The sequence below is a fragment of the Macaca mulatta genome, chromosome X, assembly GCF_049350105.2.
Source record: "Macaca mulatta isolate MMU2019108-1 chromosome X, T2T-MMU8v2.0, whole genome shotgun sequence".
Taxonomy (NCBI): domain Eukaryota; kingdom Metazoa; phylum Chordata; class Mammalia; order Primates; family Cercopithecidae; genus Macaca; species Macaca mulatta.
Window position 1 is genome coordinate 75,271,920 of NC_133426.1, and position 18,331 is coordinate 75,290,250.

General features: G+C 45.7%; 1 pseudogene; it reads left to right on the top strand.

Annotated features, from left to right (window-relative positions):
• Positions 1–15,400: 15,400 nt before the first annotated feature.
• LOC694019 (actin-related protein 3 pseudogene) lies at positions 15,401–16,661 on the top strand (annotated as a pseudogene).
• The last annotated feature ends 1,670 nt before the right edge of the window (positions 16,662–18,331 follow it).

Sequence of the window (18,331 nt, forward strand, 5' to 3'; positions counted from 1 at the left end):
GAGCCCAAAATCTCACATAGAAGACAAATACTGAAATAGTGTCAATACACGGTGTTAACTAACAAGTCAGAGATAGGCACAGAGTGCGAGAGGAACACACACTTGAGTCCAGCCTGGAAAGTAAGGGATTGGTAGTGAGTGGGGGAAGCCAGGGTAGGCTTCCTGGAGGAGGCACAGTCTAAAAGTCCTGAAAGGGGCCGGAGTTGGTGGCTCTTGTCTGTAATCCCAGCAGTTTGGGAGACTGAGGGAGGAGGATTGCTCGAGCTCAGGACTTTGAGAACAGCCTGGGCAACAGAGCAATACCCTGTCTCTACCAAAAAATACAAAAATCAGCCAGGCATGGTAGCATGTGCCTGTGGTCCCCACTACTAGGGACACTGAGGTGGAAGGATCAATTGAGTCTGGAGTTCAAGGCTGCAGTGAGCTATGATCACACCATAGCCCTCCAACCTGGGCAACAGAGTTAGACTATGTCTCAAAAAATAAAAATAAGTTAAAAAAAAAAGTATCGAAAGGTCAGTAGTAATGAACCAGGCAGTGGGGAGAAGCAGGGCAGGCATTCCTGTTGAAGGGACTGCATGAGGGAAGATGAAGAACTGGAGGTATATGGCGGTACCAGGTCCTAAAGGGTCGCATATGGCATATCAAGTCAGTGTTTCCCAAACAGGGTCTTGCTGAAGGCTAATGTTCTAGGAGAAAGAGAAGATGCAGGAGGGTCTGGTGTCAAAGAACTGGGGCAACAGGTTTACGATCGACCTCCTTCTTGGCGAACCCCAGTGCACATTAGCATAGTAAAGATGCTAATGTCCTGAAATCAAGACACCTGTTTTACTTTGTTGAGCCCAGCACTACCCTAACTTATTTGCCCTGCGAACTCTTTGTCACCAGATCCCAGTGATCATCCCAGGCCACATAGTTTGAGAAATGTTGCTATAAACACTAGGGACCCAGCAGAAGGATTTAGGCAGGGACTGACGCAGTCGGGACTGTTTCGCATGCTGTGTGGGTTGTGGACTGGAGAGGGAGAGAGAAACAGCAGGGAGACGGGGAAAGAGATTACTGCCATTGTCCAGGCAGGAGAAATGAGAGTCCTGCCCATAGCAAGGGTGCCGCAAGGATGGGTGGCATGGCATTGGAGCCTGTCTCGTCTTTGAATTGGGCTCAGTCAATGCACCCTGAAGCCTGCCCATATTCCAGAACTGAGCCCCCTTTGACAGGCCAGTTTCACCCTAGGTTGGTCCCTGCACTCTCCTAGCCCAGATCTGTTCCAGCTTCCCAGTCCCTGCTTCTCCAACCTGACCATGATGCCAGTACTGGCACCTGAGGAGGTTGGGTTTCTGCCCTCTCTCCACCCTGAAATCTGGAAAGGCTGGGGTTCCACGAAGCCCACAGTCCTCAATTCATTTCTCACTAATGGATGTGCAGCCTGGGCAGACCTGCTCCCAGGCTTCCTTCTCTTTTATGAAACATTTTATGACTTCTCACTAGAGAGACTTCATTAGAAAGGCTAGCTAGACTGATGGAAGCAGTGAAATGGAATAGGGAGAAGTCTGGGCTAGAGGAAGGTGCAAATAGCAGCTCTTCTCCCATGGATCAGCCTCATTTCCTCATCTGGGTAAAGTGTGGGGTCAAGGTCACAGGTGGAACCCCCCCTGCCAAGCCATTTCTGTGGGCAATGCTGGTGGGCACCTTTCCTCACATAGGCACATGCAATGTAGACTGAACAAAGGCCGCAGGCCTACAGAGACCTGGGCTGGCCAAAATGCTCATAAAAGGGAGCATGTAGCTAGTGGCCCTCGTATATTCACTTAGAGGCATGCTCACACACACGGGTACATGACATTTTGATCTGGCAACTTTGATGCATCCATTTGGACACCAGGAACATTTTGTTCTGATTGCTTTAATGGGGTGGTTTTGACACGAAGCGATTTTTATAGGCCTAAAATTAAACCATTAAACTTTCAGCTTTGAAAAAATAAGTATTACTATCTAGGGCTATTTGAAAAGGACAGCTTCACTTCCCCACTTAACCTCACTCTGTTGGTGACCCTGGATGTGATGGAGATTGATGGAGGAGTTTAGGAGTGAGGGGGGCTGTTCAGGGCTGTCACAGGAGCCCATCATCTGATAATAAGAACACGATGATTTTACACTGGAGCACAGTCATCTGGGCATAGTTTGTGCAATGACTCCAGCAGAATGGTCCTAAAAATGTTCTCAGTGTTGTGCATGGAGACCCGGGGCACAAAGGCATGTATCCAGACCATGGCACAAAGACACACAGGTGCACGTGTACAGCCGTGCAGGAGTCTCTAGCATACATCCCTTCCCTGTCTCATTTAGTGGCTGTGTAACCCTGGCTGTTGGGGTATCCTGGTGACCCAGCCTCTGCTGGAATCTGGCTGTGTAGTAGGCCCACCAGTCACAGAGCAAGGGCAAAGGCCTCCTGGCATTTACAGCCCTGCAAAATTCAGGATGAGGTTGCGCGCATAGATTCAATCCTGTAATCCCAACGCTTTGGGAGGCTGAAATGGGAAGATCATTTGAGCCCAGGAGTTCAAGACCAGCCTAGGCAACATAGCAAGACCTTGTTTCTACAAAACGATAAATAAATAAAAATTAGCCGGGCACAGTGGCACACACATGTGATCCCAGCTACTTGGGAGGCTGAGGTGGGAGGATCACTTAAGCCCAGAAGATCACTTGAGACCAGGAGGTTGAGGCTGCAGTGAGCCGTGATCCTGCCACTGCATTCCAGCCAGGAAAACAAACAAACAAACAAAAAATAAGAGATGGGATGAACTGCTTGTCTGGGAGTTGGGGGTACTGATCTTGCAAGAGATTCCTAGAGTTGGGCGCGAAAGAGTGCTGGAGACCTGGGCCTGCGCCCAGCCACTGACCACCCAGGGCTGAGTTACATGGGGCAGTCAGCCCCACAGGCAGGGGCAACCGGGTGTATGTGGGGCTAGATGGTAGGCTGGCACTGTCCTCTGCATGGCCCTGGGAGTGTCTTTGTCTTCAGGAACTTGCCATGTAATGGAAGAAGGCAGCTTGACTGGGACAGGAAGGGATGGAGCCTGGTCCTCCAGCTCCGTTCTGTGGTCAGCCTACCCTGAAGATGCCATCTGCTGGCAGCTGTAGAGGAGAAGGAGATGGGAGGGCAGTGGTCTCCAGGCTTAAATGAAGTGTTGGCCCAGACAGCTCCCCAGGCTGGGCTTTCTTAACCGACCCCTTTGAGAGGGGATGGGGCTAGGGGTGCACATTCCTCCCTCATTCAGACCAGGCCCTGCCAGTTTATGTGGAGAGGGGACTTCTTGCCAGAGCTCAAAAGTCTTTGCACAAGACCCTTCCACAGCTCCTCTCGTTTTTCCTGGGTCATGGGCTCCCACAAGCCAGGCTGGCTCTGCAGCTGGAGGAGATTGGCCTGGCACAGGGCACTGTCTCTCATTTACACTCCATTTCCCCCAACACACACACACACACACACACACACACACACACACACACACACACACCCCACTGATTCAACCAGAACCTTCTTCTGTTCTCAAGGGAGTGTGTCACTACCCCCGGCCTCCCATGCCTGTGGGAACTCTGCTGAGGGGAGGCTGACCACTGTGCTTCTCAGTCTTCTTTTCTCAGAGGCTTTGATAGCTTTTTCTACCCAGCCGTCTGCCACTTCCCAGGAGCTTCTGCAGGGTCCGGGTACTCTCAGAACTGTCACATTGCCTGAGACCCAAGGGACCTTTCTGAGGCTCTGGGCAGAGCAGCCAAGAGGATCTCCCCAGTGCTGCTGCTAGGGTGGGAGAGACGTAACCCTAAGAGGTTGCAGGAGAGCACAGACCCTAAGGTCAGAGAGGAAGGCTCCCAGATTCTGCCCCCCGGCTGCCAATGACCAGTAAGCCACCTCTAGGGGCCATTTAGTGTCTCCTCCGATGGTTGGGCTCAAAAAAAACCCAAACCTTCTGTCTCCAGGCAGATGAGCTTGTGTCATTTGTCTTTCACAACTCTGTCAGGAAGTTCTTCCTGATGTGTTATCCAGATTGCTCATGTTATCAATTGAACATTTAGGAAGTATTGCTCAGTACTGGATCTGCCTTCACCCATACTCCAGTGCAAACTAGTCTAGCTCTTCTTGGGAAGCTCTGCTTCCCGAGGGGAGATGGTATTTCAGGCTGCTAGGTAAACACAGAACTAAAAGTGAGTATCTCTACGGAGCTCCCTAGATGGCACTGAGAATGGATTTAAAGTAAGATGCAGCAAGGGAGAAAAATAATAATGATTATAATGACACCAGGTTGTATCATCTAGTAGATATGGGTTCAGCCTCTAGAGGTCAGCTCTTTGGGTTTGAATCCTGTCTCTGTCACTTAGTGCATGATTTGAGGCAAATTACCTAACCTCTCATGCCTCGATTTCCTCATCTGTAAAATGGGGATGTCAATAATACCATTCACATCATAGGGAAATTGTGAGGATTAAATGAGTTAATATGTAGTTAACAATTAGAACACTGCCTGGTACATAGTGAGAGCTTTCTCTCTCTCTCTCTCTCTCTGTGTGTATGTGTGTGTGTGTGTGTGTGTGTGTGTGTGTGTGTGTGTTGGTTTTATCGTGGTCTTTTTTTTTCAGGCTGGATCTAAGCTCTATTGACCAGGCTGGAGTGCAGTGGTGTCATCATAATTCCTTGTAGCCTTGAGCTCGTGGGCTCAAGCCATCTTTCCACCTCAGCCTCCCAAGTTGCTAGGACTACAAGTAGGCCACTATGCTTGGATAAGTTTTTTAAAAACTTTTTTGTAGAGACAAGGTCTTGCTCTCTGGCCCAGGTTGGTCTTGAACCTCTGACCTCAAGTGATCCTCCTTGCCTCGGCGTCCCAAAGTGCTGGGACTATAGGCATGAGCCACCGCACCTGGCCCACTTTCTGTGTTTAATAAATAAAAAAGAATAGCTATTTTATATCAAGTATTTACTAGACCCCTGGTGCTTTGCATATATTATTTCATTTAATACAACTGCCCTCTGAGGTTGGTACTATACTTATCCCTATTTTATAGACAATGGAGCTGAGGCCTAGAGAGGTTCAAGAATTTGTCCAAGATCACTCACGTATGAACTGGCAGAACAGGGTTTTAGGTGCAGGCAGTCTGGCCGCAGAGCCCCAATATTTAATCTTTAGGTCATGCTGCCATGTGAGATGGCTGTGCAAATCTCAAGGGCCATTTCCTCTCTCTGTCTTGGGACCAAGGTCAAAGTTGGCCCTTCAAAGGCTGCCTCAGGTCTTAGGAATAAAATCTCACATTCACCTGCCCCTGCCCCTGTGCTGCATTGTCTGTCACTATACTCCCTTACATTATTTGTTCCAGCCAGATTTGACTTCTTGCAGTTCCTGGAATGTTTCATGATGTCATTGTCTTCCTAGACTCTGAATACGCAGGTCCCTCTGCCTGGAATGTCTTTTCCTTTCCTTTTTGGTTGGTTAGCTCTTATCCTCCTTCAGATCTCAAGGCAGACCTCAATTCCTCCAGGAAACTTTCCTTGATCTTCCTCCCCAGTCTCAGTCTGTAGTCGGTGCCCCTGTGCTTTCCTCACATAGCACTGACATCACTGCATTTTCATCACTGATTTTTGTGGCTGTCTTCTCAACTGACTATGTATCATTGGGAGGTAGGAACCACAATTTCTTCCTCCCAGAGTTTCCAGCATTTAGCCAGGGCCTGGCCCCAGAGGGGTTCAGCCCATGCTTGTTGAGTGAATGACTGGGAATATCAGCTAAGCAGGGCAGAAATGTGGCCCTGGAAAAAGGGGTGCATGCAACCATCCCACCTGGGCCACCCACTGAGGGCAGGAGAGAACATTAGGGAAGACTTTGGCACCCTGGCATTGGGAAGGCCATCAGAAACCAGAAGCAGAAAAGATCTTGTGCTGTGAAAGGAGAGAAGGATGAAGATTGGGGAAAGAAGTAGCAGGGAAGAGAGGGACAAAGGAGAGAAAGAAAGGACAGAAACGCAAGGACATCTCTCTCTGCTACTGAATACATACACTGTGGGTATGAGTGGTGGGATTATTGAGTTGCATTCAATCTGGGAAAGAAGAGAAAAGGAGAGAGAGATAGAGGGGAAGAGAAGGAGAAGAACAGAGTGTTAGAAATACCTTCAAGGCTCATGGGAGCCAGATCTTGCTGAATGTTAAACAGCCTGTTTAACATTCTCTTTAATAAGAAATAGCCAGATAAGAAATCTTGGCAAATAGAAGCTAAGAACAACCTTGCACAAAGGACTATCAACAAATAGGCTGCCTGAAATATTCTGCATTCACAGGTTTGCAAGTCAAAAGACTGAACTGCCTGGCTCTTTCTGAATAGCAGGGCTGAGCAAATGTGCTTTCTGAAGAGGGGGAGAGAGAGGGAGAGAGAGAGAGAGAGAGAGAGAGGGAGGGAGGGAGGGAGAGAGAGAGAGGGAGGGAGGGGGAGAGAGAGAGGGAGGGGGGAGAGAGAGGGAGGGGGGGAGAGAGAGAGAGAGAGAGAGAGAGAGAGAGAGAGAGAGAGAGAGAGAGATTTGGAAAACAGGATCAGAGCTGCTTGCTTGCCAAACCCAAAGCTAAACAATCTTCTGGCAGCTGAAGCTTAAAGAGATCTGGGCCCAAGTCCCTGGGAGATGGTTCTATGAAAGGCATCTTGGAATCTACTGTGGAAATGGCTCTGCCCTTTCTGTGATTCAATGTCTCTTAGGTTCCTAGAATGGTCAAATTCTTCTTGACCACCCTCTACTATATCCACAAGACAATCCCTGAGTGGGGAATGTCCCAGCCCAAGGCCACTCACTGAGATAGTAATAGAGGAAGAGCCAGGTTCCAGCATCTGGCTTCAAGGCTCCAAGGCTTCTTTTGTTCTACTAGGAAAAAACAATTTCTCCCTTGATTAAAAGGTGAGTATGGAGAGGTGGAAACTTTCCTTTATTATGAGTCTACCGTTATCTTACAGCTGGCTACATTGACAACCCAGCAAGATTTCAGGGCAGGTATTGTTATTTCTTTCTTTATGGACGGACCAACCTACTGAAGCTAGTGATGTACAGTAAATGACTTGCCCAGACCTCAGAAGGGTGGCAGAGCCAGGATCTGAATCCAAGTCTCCTGATTCTAAATCCTGAGACTGCCAAGGTGGAAGCAACTCTATGTCTTGGAAGAAATAAGTGTCCTCGAAGTGTATTACTCAGGATTCTTCAGAAAAACTGAACCAACAGGATGTACATACAGAAAGAAAGAGATTTATTATAAGGAATTGGTTCATATGATTATGGAGGCTGAGAAGTCTCAAGATCTGCAGTTGGCAAGCTGGAGGCCCAGGAGAGCTCATATGTAGTTCTAGTCCAAGTACAAAGGCCTGAGAAATAGAAGAGTCCATGGTGTAAGCTCCAGTTTAAAAGCCAACAGACTTGAGCCCTGAGAAGAGCTGAGTTTTCAGTTCAAGTCCCAAAGCAGAATAAAATTGTCACCACTCAAGCCTGGCTGCTGTTACTGCAGAAGGATCAGCATTTTGTTGGCTCATTAGCCTAAAATGTGTCGCATGCCCACTCTGAAGTCAATCACAGGCCAGGGGTTGTTCTAAGCCTACTCCTCTGCAGTAGGCTTAGAACAATCAGAACCTACCTTTGAAGCACATGACCACGCAGAGGAGGGTGGGTACCTCAACAAAATTGGGGTTCCAATAGGAAAGTGAAAGTCATGAAGTGAGGGATTCCCTAGTTTTCCTACTGTGAATTGAATATAAGCCAGTTGATTAACTAAAGGACACTATTTGCACTTCGTGCTGGTATTGGTTATCAAGCTAAGCTCTGAACGTATAGAAAATGTGTTCTTGTGCAGCAGAGACTAGATCTGAGCAGATGGCTACTCAGGTGGCATGCCTCATGTAGAGATGGGCAGCTGTGATCTCTCCTGATTTTTTTAAAGGTGAAATTCACATAACATATAATTAACCGTTTTCAAGTGTATAATTGAGTGGCATTTAGTGCATTTACAATGTTGTACAACCACCACCTTTCTCCAGTTTCAAAATTTTTCCATCACCCCAGAAGAACACCCTATGTCCATTAAGCAGTCACTCCCCATTCCCTTCTCCCCCAATTCCCTGGAAGCCACTAATCTGTTTTCTGTCCCTAGAATTTGCCTATTCTGAATATTTTATATAAACGGAATCATATAATATATGGCTCTTTGTGTTTGGTTACTTTCACTTAATATTTTTGAGGTTCATCCAGGTTATAGTGTGTATCAGTACTTCATGCCCCTTTTATGATTCAATAATATTTCACTGTATGGTTATACCACTAGTTTATTCATTCATCCATTGATAGACATTTGAGTTGTTTCCACCTTTTGTTTATTGTGAATGGTGCTGCTATGAACAAGTACTTGTTTGAGTACCTGTTTTAATTCTTTATTGCACATACCTAGGAATGAAATTGCTGGCTCATATGGTAATTCTATGTTTAACTTTTTTTTTTTTTTTGAGACAGAGTCTCACTCTGTCACCCAAGCTGGAGTGCATTGGCACGATCTCGGCTCACTGCAACCTCTTCCTCCCAGGTTCAATCGATTCTCCTGCCACAGCCTCCTGAGTAGCTGGGATTAAAGGCACCGGCCACCACTCCTGGATAATTTTTGTATTTTTAATAGAGATGGAGTTTCACCATGTTGGCCAGGCTGGTCTCAAACTCCTGACCTCAAGTGATCTGCCCACCTTGGCCTCCCAAAGTGCTGGGTTTACAGGTGTGAGCCACCTCACTTGGCTTTGTTTAACTTTTTGAGGTCCCACCAAAGTGTTTTCCACAGTGGCTATACCATTTTACATTCCCACAAGCCACGTACAAGCATTCCTGTTTCTCCACATCCTTGTCAACACTTGTTATTTTCCTTTTTTATTATTATAGCCATCCTAGCGGGTGTGGAGTTGTATCTCTCAATGTGGCTTTGAGTTGCATTTCCTTAATGATCTATTATGTTGAACACCTTTTCATGTGCTTATTGGGTATTTGTATAGCTTCTTTAGAGAAATGTCTATTGAAGTCCTTTGCTTAGTTTTGAATTGGTTTGACTTTTTGTTGTTGAATTATAAGAGTTCTTTATATATGTTCTGGATGCTAAATCTTTATCAAATATATGACTCACAAATATTTTCTCATTCTGTAGGTTGTCTGTTTACTTACACAATGGTGCGCTTTGATGTACAAAAGTTAATTTGGATGAAGGGCAATTTATATATTTTTCTTTTTAAGATGGAGTCTCGCTCTGTCAGCCAGGCTGGAGTGCAGTGGCGTGATCTTGGCTCACTGCAACCTCCACCTTCCAAGTTCAAGTGATTCTCCTGCCTCAGCCTCCTGAGTAGCTGGGATTACAGGAGCGCGCCACCATGCCTGGCTGATTTTTGTATTTTTAGTAGAGACGGAAATTCTCTTTGTTGGTCAGCCTGATCTCGAACTCCTGACCTTGTGATCTGCCTGCTTCAGCCTCCCAAAGTGCTGGGATTACAGGCGTGAGCCACTGCGCCTGGCCTATAGTTTTCTTTTGTTGCTCGTGCTTTCTTGTGCCAAATCTAAGAATTGTTTGCCAAATCTGAGCTCATGAAGATATGCCCCTATGTGTTCGCCTAATAGTTTTAGCTCTTTTTTTTTAAAATTGAAATAGAGTCTTGCTCTGTCACCCAGGCTGGAATGCAGTGGTGCAATTTCAGCTCACTACAGCCTGGACCTCCTGGGCTCATCCTCCTGAGTAGCTGGGACTACAGGTGCGTGCCACCATGCCCGGTAATGTGTTTTGTTTTGTTTTGTTTTGTTTTTGTAGAGATGGGGCCTCACTATGTTGCTCAGGCTGGCCTCAAACTGCTGGCCTCAAACTGCTGGCCTCAAGTGATCCTCCTGCCTTGGCCTTCCAAAATGTTGGGATTATAGGTGTGAGCCACCAAGTAATATAGATCTTATATTTGGGCTGTTGAACCATTTTGAACCATTTTGAGTTAATATTTGCATCTGCAGTGAAGTAGAAGGCAAAGTTTTTTTTGCATGTGGTTATCCAGTTTTCCTGGCATCATTTGTTGAAGAGTTTCCTATGATTTGTTTTGATGGTTTAGAGACTCATTGATTGGCCGGGCGCGGTGGCTCAAGCCTGTAGTCCCAGCACTTTGGGAGGCCGAGACGGGCGGATCACGAGGTCAGGAGATCGAGACCATCCTGGCTAACACAATGAAACCCCGTCTCCACTAAAAATACAAAAAAATTAGCCAGGCGTGGTGGCGGCGCCTGTAGTCCCAGCTACTCGGGAGGCTGAGGCAGGAGAATGGCGGGAACCCGGGAGGCGGAGCTTGCAGTGAGCCGAGATCGCGCCACTGCACGCCAGCCTGGGCGACAGAGCGAGACTCCGCCTCAAAAAAAAAAAAAAAAAAAAAAAAAAAAAAGAAAAGAGACTCATTGATCTTGGTCTGATTTTCTGTGCTGCTCACGTTTTAGCTGTGTGATCTCAGATAAAGCCCTTTACCTCTTTGAGTTGCAGTTGCCTCATCTACAAGATGGAGACAATAACAATATATCTGGAAGGGTTGTTGTGAGGATTCTGGGAGGCTAGCTAGACATGAAAGGGTTGTCTTCTCTCTTTTCCGTTAGCCACAAATAGTAACTCCTCTTAGCTTATGCAAAGCCCAAAAACAAACGTAAGGGAACATTATCATAATCATTATTTTTTATATTCTGTCTATGTCTCACTCCTTCCTGGAGTTAGGGAGGCAAATTAGATGCATTGATCTAAAAGGCCACCTGCTCCCCGCACCCCCCGCCCCCGCCATGTTGGAGGAATTATTAACAATGGAGATAATTAATTGCATCCTGATAAAGATAAGCCCTTACGATTGGTCTAAGAACCTTAGAAACGCTGGTCTTCAAAGAAACCCTGCTTCTCTAATACTCCCTGGTCCCAAAGCCCCCAAATTCTCCATCTTTCAGGACACACAAATGGCCCATTGGCCCACACAGAGCAACGAGCTCTTGCTTTCTTTCCTGTTTTCTCTCCCTACTCTTTTCTTATTTTCTTTGGTCTAAGTAACGTTTGAGTGTTTCTCTTGGACTTTTGTAAAGTACTTTGCTACGACTTATCTCAAGTGTTTCTCATAATAAGCTTTGGAGCTCTATATGGCAATTCCCCTCCCTTCAACCACACACAGTCTAACTGCTCAAGACTCCATGGTTCTGGAAAAGGGAAGTGACCTACCCAAGCTCACAGTGCTAGCAAGTAGGGGGATAAGACTGAGGACCTCTTGACTCCAAGCCTAGTGTTCTCTACACTTCAACAAGAGGCCAGATCCTCTCCCTACCCCAGGGTCCTCTCCTGCCCACTCATAGGCTTAGCAGCCATAGTCCCTATGCCATGGAATTTAGGGCTGAAAGGGGGTTTGTTCACAGACCATCTAGGGTAGTGACTCCCAACTCTGCCTATGCATTGGAATCACCTGGAAAACTTTAAAAATACCAATGTCTGGGTCCCACCTCCAGAGACTCTGATGTCATTGGTCTGGGCTGTGGCCTGGGTTTCTAGGGATTTCAAAGCTCCACAGGTAATTCTAATATGCAGCCAGGGTTGTGGACTTTTGATCCAGCATTTCCCAAGCATTGCTGATGATACGGATCCCCTGAGATACTTGTTAAACATACCTGCTTCTCGGTTCCATTTCAGAAGCTCCAGGGACAGGCCTGGGATGCTGTGCATTTCACAGCACCCTCAGAGATGTTTGAGAATCAAAGGACTTTCCTAATCTGCATCTTCTGTCAATTTCACAATAGCCCTGGGAGGGAACAGGGAACAACTTACCAGCTCCACTTGACAACTGAGGCTCTGGAAGCTTAGCAATTTGTTCACAGATGCCCAGTGAATACTGTAGCCAGAGTCAGAACTTGACTGCAACACATCACAGGAGGGGCATCTCCACGCACCCTGAATTCTTATGGAGTTCAGCCTGGGGTGCTTCAGGACAAGTTTGATTTTTTCCCTAACTCTTGCCTTGCTTCAGTCTCTAGTACAGCAAAGTTTCTCCCAGAGAAACACTAGTCTTCAAGGAAATCCTGGTTCTCTAATACCCTCACCAAATTCCCCCTTCTTCAGGACATACAAATGGCCTATTGGTCCACACAGTAGTGAACTCTTTCTTTCCTCTTTTCTCTTTCTCCCTCTTTCTTTCCTTTCTTTCTTCTCCTTCCCTCCTTCTCTTCCTTCCTTCCTTCCTTTTTTCTTCCCACCCGTCCAGGCCATCTAAGTAGACTGGAAATGGAGAAGTAGAGGTTTGGGGTGAGGGAGGCCCGATCTGGTGAAAATGATGCTCAGTTTCAAGAAGCCTGAATTCTAGGCCTCAGACAGACATGGCCCAAGCTCCTGTTCTGTCACTGACTGTGCGAGACTGAGGCAAGTCTCTTCTCTCTTCTGAGCCTCAGTTTTCTTTCATCTGTAACATGAAAACATTGGAACACATCTGTGGTTTCTATACCTAAATAATAATAATAATAATCCTACGTTAAACTGAAAGCTGACAGAAAAAAATATCTGAAACAAAAAGCAGACCAGCTTAGGGTGGGGTGTCAGCTCAACCAGCCTGCCCCTCAACAGCTGCCTCTGAAGTATATCCTTCTAACCCTGGAGCTCCACATATTCATTTACTCAAAAAATTTTTGAAAGACTTCTATGGCTAGCCTTCAAGTTGATGCTTGGCAGTTCTCTGTGGCAGAGGATATTAAAGGGATGTGTTATAGCTTCAGTCACTGGGACTTGTACCTCTGGCTCTGTGTCTCTCATGTCCCCCTATGGGGCCACACCCCAGTACCCACACAGCACCTTGAGCCTGGCCCCTTTCTCTTCCCTCATCCTCGTCCCTGATTCCCAACCCACCTCCACACCCAATTTCTTGCTTATCTGCCCAATACTGTCTTTTCCAAGACAGGAAGGAAAAAGCTAGATTGTGGGAGGGGGCAAACCCCTATCTCAACCCTATTCTCCTGTGTTTTGGCTCAAGTCATGGGTGGGAGGGTTTCAGTTGCTAAAAAAGGGGGAGAGGACAGTGTCCCCCATGCCTGAGGCTTCATCTACACTTGTTTGTTGAAGCTTTAAGTATCTGCCTGTTGCCCAATAAACTTCCCAGCATGGAATCCAGGGCAAACTGCTCTGTGAGGGGCCCCTAGCCATAGCTCCTCCACCCACAGCATGCACCACACACACATGCAAACACACACGGCTTGTTCAGAGGCTCATGGCTGGGAGTAAGAGGAGTGGGAGAAGGAGGAGGAGGAAGAGGAAGAAGAGGAAAAGGGAGTGACCCAGCTGCTGTGAACTCTACTCCTAAGTCCAGTCAGAAAGAGGCCTGTCCCTGGCCCTTCTGAGGTGGAGCCCAAAAACCGGTAGGTTTAACAAGTGTCCCAGGGAATTGGCATTATTAGTGATGTTTGGGAAACACTGGATCAGAGGCCCTTGGCCTTGGCTGCACATTAGAATTTCCTGAGGAACTTTGAAATCCCCAGATGTCCAAGCCGCAGCCCAGATCCCTCAGACACCAGAGTTTCAGGGGGTGGGACCCAGGCATCACAGTACTTTTAAAGTTTTCCAGCTGATTCCAATCGATAGGCAGAGTTGAGGGTCACTACCATAGATGGTCTGTGAACAAACCTCTTTCCAGTCCTAAATTTCCATGGCATAAAGACTATGACTGTCAAGGCAGCAGGTAGGCAGGGAGAGGACAATGGGGGGTGAGAGGAGCCCACCTCTTAGGGAAGGTGGCATGGAAGTAGAGAAAGCATGGAAGTGTTTGGTCACCTGCCAAGAGGATGGAGAAGGAGAAGTCCCATATCCAGCTGGAAGGCCAAGAGCTACAGGAGCCAATGACCTGGATAAGGTCCCCATGGGAACTAAAGGCTGGTGTAGAAGCCTCATGGTCCTTGGCTCTGGGCTCCTTCCCTTGGAGCTCTCAACCCTTCATGGAAGTCGCACTCTGACAGTAATTCCCATTCCACTTCTCAAGCAGACAGGGATACGACAGAGGGAGGAGGCCTGCTGAGGTTAACCTCTTCCTAAACACCACATGTACTAATTCCACTACCAAAAGCATCCATAGCTTCCCTTCACCTTCAAAACAAAGCCCGTACTTTTCAGACTGGAATGACAGGCCCTTTGCCATCTGGTTTCTGCCCATCTTTCCAGCCTCTTCCGTCACCATCTCTCCCTCCCCACTGTTGGCAGAGCTCATGGTGTGTTCTGCCTGGGATGCCCTTCTACCCCAGGCACTGCCTGGAAAGCACTTACTCTTCTTTTGAGACCAGGACAAACGTCACCTCCTCTGGGCAGTTTTCTCTGATGCCCACCTCCCTTACTTCAGGTAGAGCTGATTAGGCACTTCTTCCTGGCTGCTTCCCCAATCTCACCTTCAGCACTCCATGCATCAGTGTCTTGTCAAGCCATATGGGACCCCCAAGACAAAAGGAAAAGTCAGTAATACCCATCCTGCCTTTATGTACAATTCTGATATATAGTTTATTATGGATTTTCTACATTTATTCTGATGTTTTAATAGTGCATTAAAATATTCTTTACCTTAATTACTGAGGTTTTTGGTGCCCCCTTAAATTTTTGCCCAAGGAAAAGGCCTCACCCTAGTCTAGGCCCTGTAATATTCTGTCTCCCTTAGCACCATGGCTGCCTCCTTCACTCACTTCATTCATGTTTCAGCTCAAACATCACTGCAACCGAGAAACAGACTCACAGGTCGGCTAACTACAGCAAAGGCTGTTGCTGTGATTTAGTATAGAAAAGGGCGATCTTTTCAGTAAGTGGTAGGAGCAATTGGCTGCCTGCGTGGGAAAAACAATGACCCTTATCTTCTGCCTTGCATCACATACAAACATTAATTTCAGTTGGATCATAGACCTAAATATGAAAGGTAAAACACCTTTTAGGAAATAAAAAGCCAGGAGGATGCATTCATGACCTTCAGGTGGGCAAAGATTTTTTAAACAGGATGTAAAAGCACTAACCATAAAGGAAAGGATTGATAAATTAGACTCTACTAAATTTAAGAACTTCTCTTTATCAAAATGAATTAAGAGAATAAAAAGGTAACTGCACTCGGCAAAAATATTTGAGATATAGATATCCAAAAAAGAGCACTGCCTGCCTGTCTGGGTTGCGGAAGTGATGGCTGCCAACTGAGCTTGCTGCTTTCTTGTTACTGCTTGGGCTTCCTGGCTACCTACCCAATGGTGAGGGCGGCCCGGCTGTGTATGGTCACTCGGATAGCCCCTGTCTCCCACCACGAATCTCCGGCCCCTAGCAGCATGGAGCAGATAGCGGCGGCAGCAGAAGCAGGCAAGGAGGGAGATGGTAGGAGGGCTGTAGGCCCGTGTGGTGGGCTGTAGCATGGGGTATACAAAACTAGGATATGCCAGAAATATAGAACCACAGTTGATCATCCTTTCCTGTATCACTACTAAGGAGTCAGCAAAAGTGGCTGATCAATCTCAAAGGAGGGTGATGAAAGGTGTTGATGACCAAGACTTCTTCATTGGTGATGAAGCAGTAGAAAAAACCTACATATGCAACAAAGTGGTCAATCCACCATGGTATAGTTGAAGTTGGACTTGACGAAAAGATTTATGGAGGAAGTGATCCTAAATATTTAAGGGCGGAAACTGAAGACCATTGTTTTATTTTGTCTGAACCTCGACTTAATACTCCAGAAAACAGGGAATATACTGCTGAAGTAATATTTTAGTCCTTCAATGTTCCAGGCTTGTACATTGCTGTGCATGCTGTTCTTGCTTTAGCTGCATCTTGGACCTCCAGACAAGTAGGAGGACAGACATTTACTGCTACAGTAATAAACAGTGGAGATGGTGTCACTCATGTCATTGCTATGGCTGAAGGGTATTTGATTGGCAGCTGTATTAAACACATTCCAGTCCCAGGACGAGATGTAACACATTTTATTCCGCAACTGCTGAGAGGCTGAGAAGTAGAAATCCTTCGAAAACAATCCCTGGAAACTGCTAAGACAATAAAGGAGCACTATAGTTATGTCTGCCCAGATTTAGTAAAAGAATTTAACAAGTATGATGCTGATAGGTCAAAATGGATTAAGCAGTATACCAGAATCAATGCTATCTCAAAGAAAGAATTTTCCATTGGTGTTTTTTTCTGAGAGATTTTTGGGGTTTGAAATCTTCTATTCATCCAGAGTTTGCCAATCCAGACTTTACATAACCTATCTCAGAAGTTGTAGATGAAGTAATTCAGAATTGTCCTATTGATGTCAGATGGCCTGTCTATAAGAATATGGTCCTCTCTGTAGGTTCAACCATGTTCAGTGACTTTGGATATCACTTGCAAAGAGATTTGAAAAGAACCGTATGTAGTTGCCTGGCTTAAATTAAGTAAGGAATTGAGTGGCAGTAGATTGAAGCCAAAATCTATTGATGTACAAGTCATTACACACCATATGCAGCCATATGCAGTTTGGTTTGGAGGATCAATGCTGACTTCCACACCAGAGTTCTACCAAGTATGCCACACTAAAAATGATTATGAAGAAATTGGATCTAGCATTTGCTGTCACAATCCGGTGTTTGGAGTCATGTCATAAAAATGACTTCATAGTTATTGGGGTTAGGGAGGTGGAGAAAAGATAACCTTTCTCATTACGTTTTGTCTGGATGGCTGGTTTTGAGGTTTTAAACATGACTTGAAATAGTAAGACAAAACATGATTATACAGGAATATTTTAATAAGTGTATCAACATGCAAATGTAGAAGAGAATGAAAGTGATTCTATTTTTTTTAGATTGAATATTTGAATCTTATGTGCAACAAAAGAAGTGGGTTTTAGTCCTTTCTATGCCCTGGTATTTTGTATGTTAATGTATTATCCAAGATTTGATGGGATTTATCAGTATGTATTATCAGTGTGTAGATAGCTCTATAATGATTTAACTGTACACTTCTAAGTGTGCAATGCAAGAGCTTGTTTATATTTCATACTTTTTATACTTTGAGGATAAAAAGTCAAAGAAAAATTGTGTTTGAGAGAAAAATCATGAACAAGTAAAGGATAAATTTAAAAAATAGCCCCATGAGACTTGACATACACACTAATGGGATTCCAGTTATTGTGGAGTCCTTCCATACCCCTCCACTCCTTCTCCCCAAAAGGTTTTCTTTGCAAGTCCTTTTGAAACTAAGAGCTAATATCTTGGATTAACTGATGCCTGCTGCTGCTTTCTGATTACTCACATTCTGTTTCTTACTTTTAAAAAAACAGTAAAGACAAGAGTGTTGAACCAGTATTGCAGTTCTGTAGTGTCATTTCTTTTTTTTTTTTTTTTTTTTTTTTTGAGACGGAGTCTCGCTCTGTCGCCCAGGCTGGAGTGCAGTGGCGCGATCTCGGCTCACTGCAAGCTCCGCCTCCCGGGTTCACGCCATTCTCCTGCCTCAGCCTCCCGAGTAGCTGGGACTACAGGCGCCCACAACCGCGCCCGGCTAATTTTTTTTTTTGTATTTTTAGTAGAGACGGGGTTTCACCGTGGTCTCGATCTCCTGACCTTGTGATCCGCCCGCCTCGGCCTCCCAAAGTGCTGGGATTACAGGCGTGAGCCACCGCGCCCGGCTGTAGTGTCATTTCTTATAAAACAACAAGAACAACAATAATTTGATTACCAAAATTGGCATATTTAAAGCCTAATAACATTCTAATAAAGGCACAAATTTCTTTTTAATGCTTGTTTCAAGTTCTTTCATCTCTTTATAAGTTAACTAATAAGTCTATTTTCTTCAGACCTCTGCAATAGTTCTTTAAAATCACAGCAGTTAGTTAGCAAGCTGACTTTTTTATGTGCTCTATACAAATACTTGTGAACTTTTAATATGCTGAGTGCTTTCACTTTGACAACTGGATCTCCATTTGATATTTTCATTTGTATAACTCATTTGCAGTCTGAGGATTTTTAGTGCCTGTCCCTGAAGATATAATTGAAAGTTAATTTTCTTTTCTTTTTTCTTTCTTTTCTTTTTTTTCTTTTCTTTTTTTTTTTTTTTTTTTTTTTGAGACTGAGTCTTGCTCTGTCGCCTAGGATAGAGTACGGTGGTGTAATCTCAGCTCACTGCAACCTCCGCCTCCTGGGTTCAAGCGGCTCTCCTGCCTCAGCCTCTCAAGAAACTGAGATTACAGGCATCCGCCACCATGCCTGGCTAATTTTTATGTTTTTAGTAGAGACAAGATTTCTCCATGTTGGCCAGGCTGGTCTTGAACTGCTGACC